This window comes from Eretmochelys imbricata, chromosome 26, assembly GCF_965152235.1.
Source record: "Eretmochelys imbricata isolate rEreImb1 chromosome 26, rEreImb1.hap1, whole genome shotgun sequence".
Lineage (NCBI taxonomy): Eukaryota > Metazoa > Chordata > Testudines > Cheloniidae > Eretmochelys > Eretmochelys imbricata.
In genome coordinates, this window is record NC_135597.1 from 11,121,687 (window position 1) to 11,135,742 (window position 14,056).

Genomic DNA, 14,056 nt, shown 5'->3' on the forward strand with positions numbered 1-14,056 from the left:
TAGTCTCGAAGGTGCCACATGTCCTCCTTTTCTTTTTATAGTTAAACTAGTACAACTTTCTTCTCGTTTGCATTCACCATTCCCTTTAATATCTTGCTTTGCCTATGCAATCTGGATAACGGAACCAGATTGGCGAGTGGTTTCCCTGCAGTTGTGTTCAATTTCACAACACTGCAGGGGAAAAGGATAAAACCCAAACAAAGTTTCCACTGTAATTTTCAAGGAGGTTCTTTAGACTGATTTTGCTCTGTATCTTAGATCAACCAGTTTACTTCCAGCTACTCAAGTAGAGCAAGACTCAGGATCAATTTCTTTTTTCCCTCCCCATCAAAGAGACTGCCTAGCTACCAGGCGGTCATGTTGCCTTCTTGCACAATTGTTTATTCAGCTGTTTTTGAGGCGTGTAGCTTTGTGAAAACAAGGCTTTTATGTATGTCCTGAGCCTTTTAGAGTGAAGTGCAAAGACAGTGCTCGGAGCTACCTCAAATTGCTGCTGGTTAGGAGCAAACCTCACATGCGGCAGACTCACTCGCTCGTGGAGACTGTTGGCTCGTTCTCGGAGGTGGTCTTTTCATACAGAATAATTCAGCCACCCGGATTGAAAATCCATTTGCTGTCCTTCTGTGGGAGAAGAACTTTTCATTCCCATTTACCAGGGTTATTTCTTACAAGAACCTTTAGGGTTAAATGCTGTCCCAGGAGTCAGTGTTTCCAAAACACATTACATCACACACAAATGCCCTGTTAAACTGATCTATCACCCTCAAAAAGGGTCATCAGGGAAGGTAAAGAAGCAGGAGTGTCATCATCCAAATGCAGTTAGATCATGATTCAGAAAGCATGTCTCTATAAAAAACTATGGTGAAAGCACCTTTTAGAAAGACGTAAGTGCTATTTATGTATGAGTAAATGAGGCACAGGCCACAATCACTTTCTAGCTGCATGTTTTATTCTTGTAAGAATTATTGTACAGAGATTGCATTCGCACAATGCTATGCCTCCTCCCCAATCACTGCAGCTTCCCTATGGAACATTCCCATCCTTTTTCCAAAAGCAAAAAGTTGGATGATCCAAAGACAGTTGGGCTTGGGGAGACATCACCTTGTCTCTATCCAAAGCAAAGGAAATTATGATGCTAGAAACAGCCAAACCACTATTAAATCATGGATTCCAACTGTATAAAGCAAAAAACTTTCTACTAAAATATGCACTCGGTCTCATTTTGTAGACGCTATCTATCTTAGATTTTATGTGCGCGCAATTCTGGTCTCCTGTGTTTGAGAAAGAAGAATTCAAACTGGAACAGGTGCAGAAGAAGAGCAACTAGAGCGATCAGAGAAATGAAAAACCTATCTTATACGAGGAGACTTAAGGAGTGTGGCTTGTTTAGCCTAACCAAACAAATGCTGAGGGGAGATACAATTGCTCTCTACAAATACATCACAGGGATAAACACCAGGGAGGGAGAGCAATTATTTAAGTTGAGGGCCAATGTTGGCACAAGAATAAATGGATATAAACTGACCATTTGTGCTTTGCCGAATTGGGCCCTTAACCCTTTAATTTACAAAAATTAAAGTAGTATGTATCAGAGATTAGGATGCCATATATCATGCAAGCTAGCAGAAGTACCTCACAGTTTACTTTCCTAGCTGTGCTAGGGGCAGGATCACTAGACCACATAAGACTTAAAAAAAAAAAAAAACAACAAAAAAAAAACCAGGCTACTATGATCCAGTTACAGGAAAACCATAATGAATCTCCAGCTCTATGCATAAGCAGCTTACTATTCCTTCAGTATTACTAAAATACAGCTCCTGGATTTTCTTTCGCCTCCCGGTTCTAACTACCATACCCACTCGACTATCAACACAACAAATTAGTCCATTGTTGGGCGTGACAACTTGATTTGACTGCTTATTTTCTCCCTGTACATTTTCTCCTTGTTTCTGTACTAAGCTTCCCACTCTTATACCTTTGACACCTCTCTCAAGTTTGCTTCGGCTTCCCTGTTGTTCGCTTAACTACACCAAGCAGTTTTCCCCAGGTCGGTGTGCATTGCATTAATTCTGGAACATCTTTTACAAAAAGAGAGATGGTTTCAGCGCACCACAACTTTGGATTCATCCACCTGTTGCAATAAAAAGGAAAAAACTGAGGGAAATAGTTTGGTGAGTTTAAGCACAAAATGATTAGCTGCAAAATTCTACTGTTTGGTAACTGCTATACACGAGCAGCAAATTCAGCCTTCAGATATGGCTTACCCCAAAGGCCAATAATACTTAGTTTCTCAATAGGTCTCAAAGGGATTAACAAAAGCCAAGTAAGTATCACTATCCCCATTTTACAGATGGGGAAATTGAGGAACATGGATGTGGAGTGATTTCCCAAGGTTACACAACAGGTCAGTGACAGAGCTGGGAACAGAAAGCACGTCTCCCAGTTAGACCGCACTGCTGTGCACGGAGCTATTTTAGCTAGATTAGTAGCTCTGCATGGCGAAGGTGCCCATTACACTCACACACTCCCCACTTCCAGTGCACCCAAGTGCTTTTGCTATGCAATGCAAGGTCTAGCCCTGCTCTCTTGTGGAGGATAGTCTGGGAACTGCCCTCTAAGCCACCTTTTGCACCCCAAAGCTACATAAATAATGGACTAGAAAACCACAGACAGTGGTTCCCTATTGACTAAGTTCTTTGTGTGTATTTCTATTATTTCTCCCTCACCATATAGAAACATCTGTGGGTTTATTTTTATATGGAGCTTTTCTATTATATACATCTATCCCCATTACTCAACTGCAGCGGGGTAGTAAGACACCTGTATTGATTTTGTTGGTATTAATCCGACAAATACATACGTTTGTCTTGCTCTCTGTTTTATGCTGTTACCGAACTGCGTATTTAGAAAGGGTTAACAGTTTTTCAGCAGGTGAGAGTTACAGACACCGCATTGGTTTGAACTTTGTTAAAGCGATTCCCTTATCACTACAGCAACTGCAGACAGATTTATTTACAAAGCAGGGTACTTCAGCAGCAGCTCCATTTTCGCATCAAATGATGATGATTACACAGCATTTGTATTATTTTAGCACCCACTAGCCCTAGGCATAGGCCAGAATCCGATTGTGTGCCAACACAGAACAAAAATGACGGCCTGTACCTCAACGAGTTTACAATCTATGCCAAATGATTGACGTACATTACAATAATTCAAGTCCATCTGAATCCAGTTCCTTTGATGCACTGTTGATCTATTGAATCCTTATTGGTTTAGGGCCTGATCCAAAGGCCACGGGAGTCTTTTTGTGGCTTCAGTGGGCTGTGGATCAGACCCCACAGAGAACAGAGCTATGGCATCTGACTTTCGAAGGAGTCCATAGTTAGGTGTCCAACTCCACGTGTGAGTCGATGGGAGCTGCATGTTTAACTCTATGTGACTTTGGACATCTCAGCCACGGTGTACTTCAGTAGGAGAGTTTAACGTATGTGGTTTTTATGATTAAGCTGGTTTCTGGTGGCTGAAGCTTCATACACAAGAGTTTCAGAGAGCACAGTTTACCACCCCTGAATTCTGACGCAGGTCGAGGGCCTGGATTCTGCCTGTAGACTCAGGTCATGACAATTTCATCCAGGGGAGAATTGGGCCACGGATAGTTTCCTTAGTACTAATAAGGCGGCGGGAGGAAGGACGCATTACCCTCAACTTACAGAAGATGGCACAGAGAGGTTAAGTGACTTGGAACAAACATAGTACAGGAGAAACAAAGAGCCCCAGAACTCCTCTGAGGAAAATGAAGTTAACGATGCCCAAATAGAAAAGGAGTACTTGTGGCACCTTAGAGACTAACCAATTTATTTGAGCATAAGCTTTCGTGAGCTACAGCTCACTTCATCGGATGCATCGGATGAAGTGAGCTGTAGCTCACGAAAGCTTATGCTCAAATAAATTGGTTAGTCTCTAAGGTGCCACAAGTACTCCTTTCCTATTTGCGAATACAGACTAACACAGCTGTTACTCTGATGCCCAAATAGCGCTCCTCCCCGACCCTCCAGTTTCCTTCCCCATCCCAGAGGGGAGCAGCTTTAGGTAGTCTTAAAGTACCAAGCCCCGGTTTTTAGGGTGACCTTGTGACACACAAAGGAGTGGTAGGAGGAGTTTAACCTCTATTTCCTTCCCCATATCAGGCATTGCAACAGGTTACGCCCTTGCCCGATAGCAAAGTGTTGGAATCATGGTCAATATCCACTGACCCTAATTGTTATCATCAACAATATCAAGCACCTTACAGTTCTCCTTGAGTTAATGGGAGTGACAAGATCTCCATACTTTAAATTAGAACCTGATTATTTATTTATTTTTAAACAAAGTGTTTGAGGTTTAGTTAGAAAGCCACAATAATGGAGCAGATTTACAGCAAAGGCTGTAAATTCCAGATGACACTTCCATCATTGTGCAAGAAGAATTTAAAAAAAGCAAGAGAGACTGGTGCAATTTGAGATTTACCAGCTCAGACTGGATTTCAGCCTCCACTCCCATTTCCTTGTGTTGGTGACTGGCAGTCAGACTCGCAGGCAACTTGCGACCGAGTTTCCTTTGACATATAAAGCACACCATATTTAGGGGAAACGCCTATGCTACTAGTCTCAGAAAGCCCGAAATGAAATAGTTTTACCCAAATACGTGAGAGGTAAAGTAGTTAATTAAGGAGCCGACCACAAAAAGTGCTGGTTAGTTGAATAGTACAAGAAGTATTTGCAGTGTTAAGTGAAGGCCTGCATAGAAAGTGCACATCATGGATTGATTCCTTAGCTCTGGTTGAAACAGTTAAAGTGTGTGCTGTGTGTTCAGAAAGTAGGTCTGCACAGTGAAGGGGCCTTTGGATGTTCATATGGAAAAATCCATCAGTGAAAAAAAAGTCTCTCGCTTTAAAGCCAAGTCAGCCAGTTTGTTTATTCCCCCACCAGACAAGGAAATGACTCCGTATTAATATAGTGCCTGCAAGGATACACTTTCTTGCACTAGGGAAAGTGATGTGGGTTTGCATTCTGAGCTCCAGTTCCAGCTCCCGCCTTCCTCAGACACAGCTCAGCTGGTTCCCATCCCTTTTTTGAAAATGTGCTGAAGCCTTTGGCCTACCTAAACATCCCTGCCCTCACAGGTTCAAATCCCAACAGAATCAGCTCAATTGCGTGTCCTTCTACGGTAGAGAAAGCTCTCTCACCGTGTTCGCTTTAGGGGTGCAAGTCTCAAATTGGAGCTCCTGCTTGCTGGGCATGGACAGTAAAAAAACGAGAGATGGGGTCTTTGAAGAGGTGGGGCTTCCCCCAAGACTGCTCCCCCTCCTGTTAGATACAGCCATGCTGCCCTCCCCACTTTCAAAAGCTTACGGCGCTTCTATAGATTAAAGGTACTTTAGGATGAAATGAACTATTCTAGAAGGTAGGTATTTTAGACAACAGCTATTTCCATAGCAGAGTGGGAATGAAGGTTTACCCCAGGAGTTGTGCCTGGTTAATTTTTGGGGAGGCTCAATATATTGCTGGGAGAAATGGATATTCACGGGTGGAGGTGAGGGGGAAGAGAGAGAGAGAGGTGTCATTTATTCCCTATTTATGCTGCCAGGGTGGCATAAAGGGCCCTCCCTCTAGCCGAGAGCTGGGTGCTGTAAAATGAATTCTAGCTAGATTGTCCGCCCATATCCATGCTGTACACACAGTTCGGCATTGTGGTGAACAGACAGCAATTAGTAGCAGCGTGCTGCAGACACGCAGCATTTCTTCCCTCACCTATTTGTAAAACAAAGCAGTTTGTCCGTGTACTGGAAACGCCCTGTAAAAAAAGCCAAATCGGCTAAACAGCACTCTCATCCTTTCCAGGATAGGATGCACGAGCCATCTCAGCTGAACACAGAAAACCACAGGACTATTTTGATCTAAGCATCTTTAGCCAGTCACTGCCACCCTAGAGAGAGAAGAATGTACGTGTTGGAGGCTCTCTGGCTTTTCTCCCACTCAGATGGCTGCTGTAAATGCAGGCCAAAAAGCTTTCAATTTATATGGGTAAGAGGATTTCCCACCTACGCCACAGAGAGCCCCGCTGTGTGAACCTGTAAAGGATCTAGCTGAAATGACAAGATCTAGGAGCGGAGGCAACTCCCCCCTCAAGAGCCACTTTTCCTTCCCTTCTAATTGCAATAGGCTGCTTGCCCTTTGGCACAACGCCACCCGAAGGGGAAACAAGAAGTTTTGTATTTCTCTATTTGTATTAGTTTATTATTAGTTATGTTGGAACAGAAGGACACTAGGATCCTTGTGGTTTAGGACTTAAGTACCTGCTTCTTACTCCCAACTTGATGTCATAACCCTCTGGTTACAATGGCCTATTTATTTGTATTGGTCTAGAAGAGACTCTCAAAGATCTGCTATGTAGCAGGGGATTCAGTATGTACCAAAAAAGGTCTTACAGTACAGCCTGTGAGCACAGGCTGTTACAGAACAGGCCATACAATGCCATGGTGCTAGACGGTAGTAACTGGCATTTGTTACCCATAATCGAGGCTACCAAAGGAGGATCTGCTGCCCAGATGCCTCTGATGTCAGAGGACCGAGACCTCGGGGGAGGGGGGCTACGGGGGGGGGGGGGGGAAGAATAGTAATAGGCAAGGTTTACAAGAGCCACAAATGGCAACTGGCTGCCCAATGAACATCAGTGGGAATCTGGTGCCCAAATCCTGCTTGTGCCTTTGAAAATTTCTCCTAATAGAATAAATAATCTCTTCTATAACACTGCTCAGCCATAAACCTCAAGTGCTTTCCAAAGGCAGACAGGTATTCTCTCCACTTCATAGAGGGGAAACTGAGGCACAGAGCCATGAAGTGATTTGCCCAAGGTCACACACCAGGTCCGTGGCAGAGGCAGGAAGAGAAGCCAGGTGTCTGGAGTCCCAGTCAAAAACACCCCATCTGTTGGACCATATTACTTCCCAAGATGTGGCGGATCAGCAGGAACATGGTCACATCAGAAAGAGTCAAATATACCAGGAAGGATTCATCCAGCTCAACACATTAAACCAAATATGAATTTCCGTGTGTCTTTGGCGACTAGAAATGCAGGAAGCGTGACTTTTTATTGCTATTCCAGTAGCACTTCGAGCCGGAGCCATGTGGCCCATTGGGCTCGTTGATGCACGCGTACACACTTTCCAAATTTTGTGAAGTTCTTAGGAGACCCATGTAGACACAGATCTGAAGGGAAAAAGCAGCAATCTGGTGCAAGAGAAACAAAAAATGGCCACCTCGCACCTCAAACTCCATAGACAACTATAGGTTTGCCAATTGACTGCGAGACTAAAGCGAGGTAAAGCAATGAATCCACAGCACTGAGGTTTCTGGCCGCAAAGGAGCCACATAATGATTCGCCTGGCCGGAGACCAAAGACGGCGATCTCATGATTTAATAGCAGCCCAACGTTCTAACCCTCTGAATGCTCCCAGTGTTTTTCATTTAAAAAAAAAAATCTCCTTTTTTAGAAAAACCAAAAAGCCCAGTTCAGAACCCAAAAAGCCCATCTGTTGCCAATGGACTGTCTAGCTGATAAAAACAGATGATGAAGTATGCTAAGCTGAGGTCTATGCTCAGAGACTTTGCTCCTCAGAGGAAACAACAAGCCTCACGGACTTGGATTGAAGGCTGCTTGATTTACGTCAAGCACGGGCAGCACCCAATAGGAACACAGTGGTGCGCACATACCCATTAGCCATACTTCAACAAAAAAACAAAAAACCTTCAAAGAGAAACTGCAGAGCTACAATTCATTTGCAAATTTAACACCATTAATTTGGGCTTGAATAGGGACTGGGACTGGCTGGCTCACTACAAAAAGCAATTTTCCCTCTCTGGGTATTGGGACTCCCCCTTGTCAATTACTGGGAGTGGACCACATCCACCCTGACTGAATCGGCCCCCTGAACACTGGTTCTCCACTTGTAAGGTAACTCCCTTCTCTTCATGTGTCAGTATCTTTATGCCTGTACCTGTAAATTTCACTCCATGCATCTGAGCAAGTGGGGTTTTTACCCACGAAAGCTTATGTCCAAATAAATCTGTTAGTCTTTAAAAGGTGCCTTGCTGTTTTTCTTTGGCCCAGGAAGTTGACAAGCAACACTTTGCCAGCTATAAGAACCACATTTGTTTAAAATCTGATAGATTTAGAAAACTTTCTGTTGTGCTTCAGTTTGAAATCTTGGAGCCGTTCCCACTATTGGTGAACAGCACTGTCATAAATATAAAGGGAAGGGTAAACCCCTTTGAAATCCCTCCTGGCCAGGGGAAAGCTCCTCTCACCTGTAAAGGGTTAAGAAGCTAAAGGTAACCTCGCTGGCACCTGACCAAAATGACCAATGAGGAGACAAGATACTTTCAAAAGCTGGGAGGAGGGAGAGAAACAAAGGGTCTGTGTCTGTCTGTATGCTGGTCTTGGCCAGGGATAGACCAGGAATGGAGTCTTAGAACTTTTAGTAAGTAATCTAGCTAGGTACGTGTTAGATTATGATTTCTTTAAATGGCTGAGAAAAGAATTGTGCTGAATAGAATAACTATTTCTGTCTGTGTATCTTTTTTGTAACTTAAGGTTTTGCCTAGAGGGGTTCTCTATGTTTTTGAATCTAATTACCCTGTAAGATATCTACCATCCTGATTTTACAGGGGGGGGATTTCTTTATTTCTATTTACTTCTATTTTTTATTAAAAGTCTTCTTGTAAAAAACTGAATGCTTTTTCATTGTTCTCAGATCCAAGGGTTTGGGACTGTGGTCACCTATGCAAATTGGTGAGGCTTTTTATCCAACATTTCCCAGGAAAGGGGGGGTGCAAGTGTTGGGAGGATTGTTCATTGTTCTTAAGATCCAAGGGTCTGGGTCTGTAGTCACCTAGGCAAATTGGTGAGGCTTTTTACCAAACCTTGTCCAGGAAGTGGGGTGCAGGGTTTTGGGAAGTATTTTGGGGGGAAAGACGCGTCCAAACAGCTCTTCCCCAGTAACCAGTATTAGTTTGGTGGTGGTAGCGGCCAGTCCAAGGACAACGGGGGGGAATATTTTGTACCTTGGGGAAGTTTTGACCTAAGCTGGTAAAGATAAGCTTAGGAGGTTCTTCATGCAGGTCCCCACATCTGTACCCTAGAGTTCAGAGTGGGGGAGGAACCTTGACAAGCACTTTCAAAGTTTTAATACTGAAGCAGTGTAGAACTGCATTGGGACACTTTTCTTCAGTATCAGATCTTTAAAAAACAAACTAAAAAAAGAAGTATTTTTTAAAGTTGACGTCAGAGCAGAAGAAAAACCACCACTATTTCAAGTTGAAGGTCATACGTCCATATAAGCATGCATCATAAGTGTCACTCCAAAACCAAAACAGAAACTCATCTAAGATCTGAAATCGAGCCTTTTCAGACATTTAAGATTGGTATCTGTTGTTCCAGGGTGTCTAACTGGCAGACCTGAAGTTGAGATCCTTACATGTTTCCTTTGGGTTGAATGGATATGTCTGTCTAGTTCTCCAACAGTTCTGCCAATCTCCCAACAGGGTCAATTTAACCCTTCCTTCCCTAAATCAGTTCCTGGGCAGATAGCTTCAAATATAACTTTCATTTATGTGAGTAATTTAAAGGTAAATACATACAAGAATGTTATGTCAAGTTCAGGGGGGAAGACAACAGGTTAAGAAAACCACCCCAACTAAACATTATGAAATGCCAGGAAGTTCACAGTAGAGGCTAAAATTAGAGAGAGGAACCCAGAACATTTCAAACTATTGACACACAAATCCAGGATCTGTCTGGATTAAGGAAAAAAAAAAAAAAAAAAAAAAAAAAGGTTGAGGCAGCGAACGTGTTAGCTAACCCCAACCTAACCTCATCCTCTTTTCCTAAACTAGACGAACCAACAACATGTACCCAAATTATCTTAGACTCCATCTTCCCTTTGTAGTGCATCATCATCTGTGTGCATCAGCAGAAAAATGGTTTTATCGTTTTTTTACAGCGGGAGTAGATGTCGCTGCCTTCCAGGCTTGCTTCCATTGGAGGAGAAATCAGTGAAGTCGTCTCTGGGTGTATTGTTAATGGAACTCATTTATTTACCATGTATACACCAGTCCTGGAACAGAGGTGGTCAAAAACAGCACACAGACAGACAATCCCTTCTTTCAGGGATCTAAGCCCAAATACCAATGGCCAGAGAGCAACTCTGCTGCAGGAATTGACTCTAGTTAGAGAGATTAAGGCAGAAAGTGCTTCAGAAAACAATGCAGCTGTGACCGTAGGGCACCCCCATATTCACACCTTACACACTACTGCAATGATATCTGTACAGAATGCGCCTTGTGAGGTATCATTTGGAAACTAACATCACACTGTGAAATGTATGTGATAATGCTGTGTGTGTGTGTGGAATCATGAACACCCTCACTGATAACTATGCCTTAAAAGGGCTTGTCTTCACTGCCTTGCTACATTGGCGCAACTGGGCTGACATAGCGTGTCTGGTGAAGATGCGCACTGTCAATGGCAGAGCGCTCTCCCGTCAACATTATTACACCACCTTAACGAGAGGCGGAAACTGAAGTGCTGTCTACACTGTGCTATAAGTCAATGTAATCTGCATCATTCAGGGTTGTGGCTTTTTCAGTCTTGCGCAACCTAAGACATCAACTTAAGCAGTAGTGTAGACAAGACCCAAGTCTGTGACTAAAAGATGGGAGTTGATAAACACGTGTTCTCCAGACAAAGGAAAGAGACCAACACTTCAAACCAGATGTGACCAAATTCAAAGGGCTAGGCATTTGAGTCTGACTATCAGGGTTGGAAGGGACCTCAGGAGGTCATCTAGTCCAACCCCCTGCTCAAAGCAGGGCCATCCCAGCCAGGCCTTTGTCAAGCCTGACCTTAAAAACCTCTAAGGAAGGAGATTCCACCACCTCCCTAGGTAACGCATTCCAGTGCTTCACCGCCCTCCTAGTGAAAAAGTTTTTCCTAATATCCAACCTAAACCTCCCCCACTGCAACTTGAGACCATTACTCCTTGTTCTGTCATCACCTACCACTGAGAACAGTCTAGATCCATCCTCTTTGGAACCCCCTTTCAGGTAGTTAAAAGCAGCTATCAGATCCCCCCTCATTCTTCTCTTCCGCAGACTAAACAATCCCAGTTCCCTCAGCCTCTCCTCATAAGTCATGAGTTCCAGTCCCCTAATCATTTTTGTTGCCCTCCGCTGGACTCCCTCCAATTTTTCCCACATCCTTCTTGTAGTGTGGGGCCCAAAACTGGGCACAGTACTCCAGATGAGGCCTCACCAATGTCGAATAGAAGGGAATGATCACGTCCCTCGATCTGCTGGCAATGCCCCTACAAATACATCCCAAAATGCCATTGGCCTTCTTGGCAACAAGGGCACACTGTTGACTCATATCCAGCTTCTCGTCTACTGTAATCCCTAGGTCCTTTTCTGCAAAACTGCAGCCCTCATCCACAGAGCCAGTTATCTCGTCATAGAAGGCAATTAGATTAGTCAGGCATGACTTGCCCTTGGTGAATCCATGCTGACTGTTCCCGATCACTTTCCTCTCCTCTAAGTGCTTCAGAATTGATTCCTTGAGGACCTGCTCCATGATTTTTCCAGGGACTGAGGGGAGGCTGACTGGCCTGTAGTTCCCAGGATCTTCCTTCTTCCCTTTTATAAACATTAGCCTTTTTCCAGTCGTCGGGGACTTCCCCCTATCGCCATGAGTTTTCAAAGATAACGGCCAATGGCTCTGCAATCACATCCGCGGACTTCTTTAGCATTCTCGGATGCAGCGGATCCGGCCCCATGGACTTGTGCTTGTCCAGCTTTTCTAAATAGTCCCGAACCACTTCTTTCTCCACAGAGGGCTGGTCACCTCCTCCCCATTCTGTACTGCCCAGTGCAGTAGTTTAAGAGCTGACCTTGTTTGTGAAGGCAGAGGCAAAAAAAGCATTGAGTACATTAGCTTTTTCCACATCCTCTGTCACTAGATTGCCTCCCTCATTCAGTAAGGGGCCCCACACTTATCAGATTTGTATCAGATGTTGCAGGAACAAACCATTTGCACTGTCAAAGTCTCCAATGGGAGGTGACAAGGGAAGAGCTCACGGTATCCACATGCTGCAGGAAAAAGGAACGTTATCTGGGGATACATTTCAGAACCACACATTTAAAAGGTTTACTAGACTATAAAGAGGTGGGGAGCAAGCCCCTAAGTTACTCTTCACCTGAGGACTCAAGGAAAACCAGCACCTTGGACTTGGAGGATCCTGGCTAACAGCTGGTCAACTGTTGCTGGGAAGGGAAGATTATTCAAGGTAGTTTCCTTACTAAAGACCGTAACTTGGTAAATTAGGCCTTAGCTATTACGGTTATTTTTAACTTGTTTATTTGTACGCCTGTATCTTTATTCCTTCTACTTGGTGTCACTTAGCCTATGTCCTTTGGCTAATAAACTTGCTATTTTTTATTTATTTTTCACTATAAACCAACTCAGTGCTGTGTTTGAAAGGAAGGGTGTGTTTACCCCAATTAAGTATGTTACAACTTATTAACTGACTCTTTAAAAGCAGAACAGCATTCTTAGTATCTTCTGTGAATGTGAAACGGCAGGGCCTGTGCATTGTAGAGAAACATCTGAGAAGCTTGGGGGCTGAAGTTCATTGATGGTCACCTACTAGGCAAAATTTGGGCCCAGAGAGTCTGGAGGAGTTTGCTGGTGAGGAAGACAGACTGGTATGGCAGGGAGCAGACACAGTCTAATCTCCAGAAAAGCTCACCTCTTCCTGAGGCAGAGAGGTAACACAGTGGCTCCCAGCACCCCCAACGGATTGTTACAGCCGTATTTTCTTCCATGACTAAAAACTTGCTCAAAAACACTGAGAAGAACTTGAGACTGTGGAATCGCACCATTTGTTCAAACAATAAAGGCCTTTGATACTGTGGATGAAAATGGAGTGTAGCCAGGACTCAGGATTTAAAAATAAATAATCAATCCTACCTTCAAACTTCACTGTTTATACTACAGTATCTACAACTGCTACCACTGCAAATTTACAGTGGTAGGGCATTATGGATCCTAGTTTTCTGGGTGAAGAAGCCACCAGTAAGGCTCTCCCAGTAGAAGTACATAAATCCAGGGTTTTGCTTTATGAAGCCACAACCTGGTTGGTGGCACACTAATCAATAATTGTGGGTGTCACGGTAGCATTTAGAGGGCCCAAATGAAGGCCCCATTAGACTGTACATAGCAGGGTTGGGGGAAAAAAAATTTTTTTAAATGCTTTTTGAGGGGAAATAACGTATCTTTGAGCGATAATGCCTCTCATCATGGAATAGGGATTCTAAATTCTAATTCTATAATATGAGAATATACTCATGTTTAAGAAGAGTTTTGTAAATGAGTTGTAATAGTTAATGGATTAGGGACCAGCAGGCTTCTGTATTGTTTATTTAGGTTAGTCTTTGTATCTACCCAATGGGACTCAATGCTCAGTCTAGAAAATACCACAGATGCTTCATTTTGCAGTTCTCAAACTGGATTTGTGTCTCCAGATGTAACATGCTTGTTAAACAGCAAAAACGTTTTTAAATATATAGAGGTGAGAAATAACAGATCTCAACTCTATTGTCCCTCCTCAATTTGTGTACACAGAGTCAACCCCCTACCTCTCTCTAAAAGTGCAAAGTTCCAGAAAGTTCAATGAATAGCAAAGATGGTTGGGGGCGGAATAGATCTGGACAAAGAGATAAATGAGAGACATATGCCTTTGTGTTAAAATATTATACGTTTGCTGTCGAAGAAAAAATATCCAGACTACTTAACTACGTTGTTTTTGTTAAATAAAACAAATTTAAAATGTCTGTTGGGTGAGGTTATCCTCCTTGCCATGCTGTATTAGAAAATCCTCCAAATATTAATGATTAACCTGTTGAAGTGGAGATATTTATGAAGTCATTGGGAGATGAACTATCTGCTTCATGAAATGAAATAACCA

General features: G+C 43.3%; 1 protein-coding gene across 6 annotated transcripts in view; it reads right to left on the minus strand.

The window, feature by feature from the left end:
* Positions 1 to 14,056, minus strand: part of AAK1 (AP2 associated kinase 1) — a 125,846-nt gene that overhangs the window by 90,280 nt on the left and 21,510 nt on the right. The gene's annotated exons all lie outside the window — the stretch shown is intronic.